Source organism: Otolemur garnettii, unplaced genomic scaffold, assembly GCF_000181295.1.
Source record: "Otolemur garnettii isolate 467f Iridium unplaced genomic scaffold, OtoGar3 scaffold00117, whole genome shotgun sequence".
Lineage (NCBI taxonomy): Eukaryota > Metazoa > Chordata > Mammalia > Primates > Galagidae > Otolemur > Otolemur garnettii.
Window position 1 is genome coordinate 2468962 of NW_003852512.1, and position 8958 is coordinate 2477919.

Genomic DNA, 8958 nt, shown 5'->3' on the forward strand with positions numbered 1-8958 from the left:
AAAAAAAAAAAAAAAATGGGCGACAGCTTGAGGCTCTGTCTTAAAAAAAAAAAAAGTTTTTAATTGGATGACAATAATGACACAAGCTACAGAAATCCCTGAGACACAGAAAAAGCAGTGCTAAGGATGAAATTCCAGAAAGAGAGTTCCAAAATTGCATTGCTTTGACAGGTGAACTAGGCACCGGCGTTGGTGCATAGCTACCCAAATGGAGTACTTCAAAGGTGACCGTAGTGATTTTCAGCAATGAGGGATGTTGCACTTCTAAGATGAGTTCATGAACTTAATTTTCAAACCTTGTATAAGGAATTCAAACAAACCAGCAAGGAAAAAAAACAAAAAAATCCCATTAAAAGTTGGCAAAAGACATAAACAGAAGATTTTAAAAAAGAAAATAAATCAATGGCCACAAAACATAGAAAAAAATGTTCATCACTAATACTTAGGGAAATGCAACTTAAAGCCATAGCGAGGTGTCAGCTTACCCCTGTCAGAATGGCCATTAGCAAAAAGTCAAAAAATGATAGCTGCTTGTACACATGCAGTGAAAATGGAACTCTTGTACACTTTTGGTAGGAATGTAAATTACTACAACTTGTAATTGAAAACAGTATTAAGAGTTTTCAAAGAACTCAAAGTGGATCTACCATTTGATCCTGCAAACCACTACTGGGGACCTACCCAAAGGAAAAAGGGGCATTTTATTAAAAAAAAAAAAAAAAAAAAAAAACCACATGTACCCATATATTTATTGCAGCATGATTCAAAATTGCAAAGATATGGAATCAACCTAAGTGGCTACCAACTGATGAGTAGATGTAGACAATGGGATGCATATCTGTATACCATGAAATAATACTCAGCCATCACACAGAATAAAATAATGCCTCTGCAGCAAGTTGGATGAAGCTATATGCCATTATTCTAAGCAAAGTAACCAGAGACAAAAATTCAGATACTACATGTTTTCATTTACAAGTTGGAGCTAAGCAATGGGTATGCATGGTCAAATAGGGTGACTTAATGGATCTTAGAGACACAGAAGGGGGAGACTAGGAGAGGAATGTGGAGTGAAAAATTGCCTATTGGGTACAATATACACTATTTGAGCCATATACCAAAAAACCACTTATAATCCTTAAATCTATTCAAATAAAATATTTTAAGAAACTGTGGACATTTGTTGGATTTTGTCAAAATATTCTTATATTAATTGAAATGATCATACCTTTTTTCTCTGTTCTTAATATGATAAATTACAGACTTGTAAATGTTAAATCAACCTCCCATCCTCATCCCTGGAATAAACACCACTAGGTTATGATGTAGTACTTCTTTTATATATTATTGGTTGTAAATATTTTGTTAAGGATTTTTACACCTATGTACCTGAAATATATTGGTTTGTATTTCTTTTTTGTAACATTTTGGAAGATTTGGGTATCAAGATCTTGTTGCTTCATGGAAAAGTTTATGAAGTGACTTTCCCTTCCATTTTCCAAAGTGTCTGATTAGTGGCATTTCCTATTTTAATATTTTATTCAATATACCAATAAAAATACAGGTCTGGAGTTTTTTCCATGGGCTTTTGAGGAATTCTTCTTGGATCATCTTGATAAATTGCTTTTTGCAGACCTTTGTCCACGTCAATAATGTTGAATTTACTGGCCCAAAATTGTAAATAACATTGTCCTATGTGCAGGCTAAAAAACTGCATTTTGGATGCTAATCTGCCATGTTACTTTTGATCAACTCCTGTTCTGGAAAAGCCTCTCAGATTTCTACTTTGTATATTGTTACTCTAAACCCTGCACTTAGATCAGAATAATCATGCCCATAAATCCTACCCTTAGGCAGATCCCATAGCATTCTTGCCTTTCCCTAAAGGGGTCAATTTCAATTAATCTGCACAATACTTCCCTATGGTATATAAACTCTGGGTCTAAGGCAGGTAATGGAACAGGGATCCACCAACCTGTTTTGTCTAGTGGGCCTCCAGGGGCATACCTTCTGTTCATAAGTCCCTATTAAATATTTCTTTCTGAGAAACTGGGTATGTTAACCTCTTCCTTTGGCCTTTCAGCTTCCTCGGACTTTGGGGCATAGGTTTGCATAGGCCTGCCCACTGCAGAACACTTTATTAAATTTTAATATTTTTAGGATATACAGTGATGTTCCATTTCATTTCTAATATAGGTAATTTGTGTTTTCTCTAGTTCTTGATTACTCTGGGTGTTTATCAAATTTTAAATCTTGTTAAAGGAAGAGCTTTTAGTTTTGTTAGTTTTCTATGTTGCTTGTCTTTCTCTCTTACTGATTTCTGTTTAATTTAATTTTAGAGACAGGTCTCATTCTGTCATCTAGGCTGAACTGTGGTGACATGCTTATAGTTCACCGTAGCCTCTAATTCCTGGGCTTAAGAAATCCTCCTGCCTCAGTCTCTCTGCTACCATGCCTGGCTATTTTTTTTTATTATTTTATAGGGACAGGGTCTTGCTATGTTGCTCAGACTGGTCATGATCTCATGAATTTTAAATCAATCATTTCCTTGTTACTGTTTACTTTTGTTTAATTTGCTTCTCTTCTGCCAGATTCTTATGAAGAAAACTTAGATTATTGATTTTAAATCTCTTTTTTATAACAAGGTTTTAAATCTGCAAATTTTATCTTAAGCACTGCTTTAGGGCATTCCACATATTATGAGAAGCTATAATTCAATTATCTTTCCGCTTCAAATATTATTAATTTCAGTTGTTTCAGTTGTAACTTCTTCCTTGACCCATGAGTTACATAAAAGTTTCTCTGGGGCCAGGCATGGTGGCTCACGCCTATAATCCTAGCACTCTGAGAGGCCCAGGAAGATGGATCACTTGAGCTTAGGAGTTTGAAACCAGCCTGAGCAAGAGCAAGACCCCATCTCTAAAACTAGTTGGGCATTGTGGCAGGCTCCTATAATCTAAGGTGACCAGATTTTAACATTGGTAAAGTGGGACACCATTGGGGGGGTGTTCTTAATTAAAAATTTGGTCTATATGAGGCAACAAAAATTTTCATAGACCACAAAAATAGTATTGTAATATATGTATTTTGAATTTCAACATATGTACAATTTACAAATATAATACATTAAAAAATTATATATAGGACGGCACCTGTGGCTCATAGGAGTAGGGCGCTGGCCCCATATGCCAAAGGTGGTGGGTTCAAACCCAGACCTGGCCAAAGAAAAAAAAATGATGTATAGTATTATTTTATTCTTTGGCATATTTCTCATTTGAGTGAATTTTTTTTTTTAGTAGATTGCTGTTGTTGTTTAAAAGGTCATGAAATTTTTCACAAGAATTTGTTAAATTATATTTCACACATAAAATGGCTTTCAAAGTCTCAACACTTATTTGTGATTTTTCTGATGTCCACACTTCATTTACCGTAGAAAAAAATGCATTCAGTCGCAGCATTAGTTCCTGGTAAGGACAGCACATATCCTACAATTTTTAGTGCATTATTGTATGGAACATGGTTTGTTTCAAAATGATGAAATATTTCTAAACATTTGTTCTCTATTGTGATTTTTGCTGATGCCCAAGAGTTAACTTTTCCTTATCAATATATTTTTTTAATAATGATACCTTGTAAGTTGTAAGTATCACTTTCAAGGCCGGCGCTAGACTTTTTGCTGCCACTATAAAATATAAATAGTACGAGTACTGTCTGCTAAATTCATAAAATAAATAAATTACTTACCTAAATTATCTGAATAGTTGATTTGTTGACATCACTTGTTTAACTAGCACAAGCACACAGTATGATGTGTATCATCTGAGAGACAGTTACAAAATGTTTTCGTCATTGCCAATGCCAAAATATGCCATTGTTGATTAAGTCCAAACAATGGTGGTCGAATTCTAACAACTGATCAACAATGCAAACTTTGATAAGCAGTTCTCGATAATCAGTTCTCAACAATTATTTGTTATTATTAAAGTTTAACATTGTAAAATTAACAAAAATAATATAAAACTCATATCCTGGCGAAATAGTCACATGGCAGTGTTGGGACCAGAATTGCTGCTGAGACACCACCACACACATGTAAAGACAAAAAGTGCTTTATTTTTCAAGCATATGCCTGGGCCACTCTTCCCTTCAGCGTGGTTGGAGGAAGGGTGACCCCCTAGTGAAGCGAACTGAGGTTTTTAAAGCCATAGAGGAATTTCATCGGGTGTTTTATTGGCCAGGCTGCTATTGGATGAGCTGTTTATGGTTAGGGACCCTCTGGGGGAGGGGGCTACTTGTTTGTTCCAGACAGTTTGGCTCCTTTTGAGCTAATTGTCCTTGCCTAGAAGCAAGGGAGGGAGCCAGTCTCCTTCTGATACCGATTCCACCTGGGTGACCTTGCCCAAGAGGGGAGTAGGGAGTTTACATTAGCCTTTTCATTTCCAAATGAAGTTACATCAACCTCTTCATTCCCAAATGGAGTTACATTAACCTTTTCAGCAGCCTAAAATCATATATTCCCTTCCCCTTGTCTCGCCCTTGTTGTGCATTCTTTCCAAAAATCAGGACTTTTTAAAAATACCATGGGACGTGGGACAAATTGTTAAAAATCGGGACTGTCCCACCAAAAGCAGGATGTCTGGTCACCTTACTATAGTCCCAGCTACTTGGGAAGCTGAGGCAAGAGGATCACTTGAGCCCAAGAGTTTGAAGTTGCTGTGAGCTATGATACTACAGAATTCTACTGAGAGTGACAAAGAAGACTCTCTCAAATAAATAAATACATAAATAAAATAAAAAATAAAAGTTTGTCTGCTTTTTTTTAATTTAAAAATATTTCAAGTTTTTCTAGATAGCCATGCTACTAACTTTTTGTAATATTTGAGTCTTATTTTGTGGCCCAGCATAAAGTCTATTTCGTTTAATGTTCCATGTTCATAGAACATGTATTCTGCAGTTGTTCATAGGGTTCTGTTCACTTAATTTACATCAAGAATGCTCATAGTCGTTATGTATTCAAGTACTTTTTACACCCTATGTTACTTCTCCTCTCCTTCTTATACTCCAAAAACTGTTGTACCATTTGATGTTATGCTATACAGTACTTCAAAGTTCATTTTTTTCCCCTTCAGAATTAGTGTATTTATCTAATCTTCAAGTTTACCTACTCATTGAACTGCCACGTCTAACCTACTCTGAAGTCCAGCTAGTGATTTAAAAAATTCAGGTATTTATTTTTTAGTTCTAATCTTTTCGTTCAGTTTTGTTTTTATGGTTTCTGTTCTTCTGCTGAAATTTCTTATCTGAACTTACTTTTTTTCCACCAAGAAGATACCATGATGATACTTAATTTGTAAATTTTTAACAACATAGCTTTGAAATATATGAAGCAAAAATGGACAAAAATACAAGAGTTTGACAGAGAGCATGTATAAAGATACACAATTCCATGTTAGAACTACCTAACCATGCACCATGAATTTCAATGTGAAGAAATGGTCCTTTTCATTACTTTCTAGATAAACTGTAATTAAAAAATCTTTAGGTCTCTTTTGTGCTAAAGGTGTATTTAAGGAAGTGATTCTTAATAATTTCTAAGCTGGTAAGATTTTGGTCATACCTTTATTAGTTCAGTCTAGTTTCATTTTATTATAATTAGAAAATATAACTTAGAAAGTCTGTCTTCTTCTATGGCTTCTGATCAACTTCTGTAAATATTACACTGAATTAGTGAGTGTATAGTCCATGTTTGTAGGGTATAAAATTACACATATATACAGTAAATCAGTTATGTTGATTGGATTATTTATATTCTCAATGCCTTGTTCAGGTTTTGCCTTTTTTTTTTTTTCCAGCGGGGCTGTGTTTGAACCCACCACCTCCAGCATATGGAGCCAGTGCCCTACCCTTTTGGGCCACAGGCCTCGCCCTAGGTTTTGCTTTTATATTTGACAAAAATCTTTAAAAGGAATAATAAAGTCCCCTAAAATAATTGTCTTTCTATCAAGTTTGTCTTATAATTTGAAAATTTTTACAACTTCAGCTACTATTTTGAGGTTACATAATAACTTATGACTACCAAATCTTTAATTTTAGTTTTTAATTGAGAATGTCCTTTTTATCCATTTAAAATCCTTTTTTTTAGTTAAATTTGAATTACCACCATATTCATTGTTCTTTTCCTGTTCCCTTTTTGTGTCTATTTAGTTCTTGTCTCTTTCCTATCTACTTACTTATTTATTCATTATTTTTTAGGAAAGGGTCTCACTCTGTTGCCCTGGTTAGGAATACAGTGGCATGATCATAGCTGACTCAGCCTCCTGAATAGCTGGGACTACAGGTGTGCACCATTATGCCTCACTATTTTTTTTTTACATGAGATAATAATCTGGCTTGAAGCACTCCTTCTACCTTGGCCTCTCAATGTGCTGGAATTACAGAGCCACCGTACCTAGTCTATCCACTTATTTTTATCTTTTTTTCATAACTTTGGTTTAGGTATGTTCTTTGAACAAAATATAGCTAGATTTATCTTCCTTTCAATGGGGACATTCATCCTGTCTGTGTTTAAACACACAGGCTTAGACTTTTCCCCATCACACTGTTTTATTTCAGCTATATAAGATACATTCTATCAGATTCTCTTCTTTCTTTTCTTGACTTTTGCTGGTTAAGTCAGTCTCTGTTTCCTGTTCTTTCGGACTATGTTTCCAATTCTGTTCATGATTACTATTTCATTTCTAATAATCATAATTATACTTCTGCTTCTCTATTATTAAATGAATAGACTGTGTCCTGATTTTCTGTATACATTTTCCAATCCTCTCCATTCCTTTAGAATGAATTTCTTTTAGCACTACTTTTTCAATTTTAGTTCCAAAATATAAATAGGCCTTTCCTTACAGTATGCCTCATATTTCACCAACTGTTATTTTACACTTATAGTAGAAATTCCTAATCACACCATGATAATTTCTTTAGATTTGACTAAATATAATGTAAAATTACTATTCACCTTTTTTTTGTCTTCTTTATCTTTCCTGATCCTCAGGTCTCTATTTTGATTTAGTATCTTTTGTCTGGTGTCTACCTTATGAAATCTAACTCCTCAAGTAGATGCTTTAGTTATACTATATGCATGGTAATATACTTTATGAATATTTCTATATCTGCCTATGTCTTTCCTTCATCCTAAAAAGTAAATATCTTAATGACCAAAACTTCTGTTGTGCCAGAGTATTTACTTCATTAGGCTGTTGACTATTGCTCCAGCCTCCCCATCTTCTGGAATTACAGATGAAAAGTTTAATACCTGTCTGATTCTTCTTCTATTGTTCTGTTCACTGTCTGGAGCTCAGAAAGATTTTCTCTGTTTGTGGAACTCAAGGTTTTCATCAAGCTACGTGTAGGTATTTGTCTTCTCTAATGTTGCATGAATGTGATGTATCTTTTGGATATTGAGATTCAAGTTTTTCTTCACATCAGGATTTTTCTTTTCATTACTTACTGAAATATTTCCTCTCCTCCACAATTTTCTCCCTCCTTCTGGAACTTGTAATACTCTCCTATTCAGCTTTCTGCATCTTTCTTCCAAGTATCACTTCCTCCAACTATTTCTATTTCTTTGTATTTTGCTCTGGTTCTGAGTTATTTCTTCCCCTGAATCTTTCAGGTCATTAATATGGCATTCAGCAGTGACTATATTCTCTTTCAGTTCATCTACCAAATTAATACAAAATCATATTATTTAAATTCCACTCAGTGACTTTCAATGTTCAATTAAATTGAATAATTTGTACTGCTTTTTTAAAACTAAAACTTGCTCCCAAAACCTCCAAAGTTCTACATAAATGGGAATCACTGAAAATGTTGTTCAACAAAGTTTCCTTCTCATTGTAACCGAATTTCGTTAAATGTAGTATTATTTGACTTAATAATTTCATGTTTGGTTTATTCTCAGTCTTTAGTTAAGGCTGTTTGGATCTCTGGAAAAGTGGTAGTTATCTACTTTATATGCTGGTAGAAATCAACTGGAAGACCATTATCCCCCTGAAGAAGACCAAAAGCTTCCCTGGTCACAGAACCTACAAAGTAGGAGAGAAATTCATCACCTAATCTCAAGTATCATATAATTCAGCTCACCATTTTATTTTCACATCAAACATTGATTGAGAACAAGGTTATGTAGCATCTCAGTGCTACAGGTAAATAAGATCAAGCTCCTCCCTGATTCCTATCTCAGACCTCTCTGCTATTGATCTCTGGCCTCTTAGCCAGCATAAAATTCTTCAAGTTTCCATGCCTTCTTTATGACCTAGAGATACTGGTAGAGTCTGTAGATTCAAATGTACCATCCAGTTTTGACTGCTTGCCTAACAATATTAGGAAAAGATAGCTGAGGAAAGTTGATATGGATCAGGGATGTTGCTCTCAAGCCATCATCTTTTCCAGAATCCCCCATATGTTGATATATAGATCCAGTGTCAGCAAACTGTGGCCCATGGGCCAAATCTTGCTCACTATCCCTTTTGTATGGCTTGTGAACTAAGAACTGTTTTCATGTCTTTAAATGGTTGGGAAAATTCAAAGATCAGTACTTCCAGACACAAGAAAGTTATGTGAAATTCAAATTTCAGTGTCCTTAAATATGCAGGGTATCACAAAAGTCACATAGGAAAAATGGGAAATGGTAGCTAAATGTGCCTTTACAAATACTCATCAAATAGTTTTACAAAATATTTATAAAATATTTTCTATGTGTTGGACACCTCTTTGCAAAAATTTGTCAGAAATATTTTGTAAATAAAGGTACATTTAGCTACAATTTCCCATTTTTCCTATGTATGACCACTTTGGGGACATGCTGTAGTTCAGGTTCAGTACATGGTCAGGACTAAAGACATAGTAAGGCTTCAGCAAAGCTGGAGAATCCTCCCCTAACATAGCTCACACACACGAATG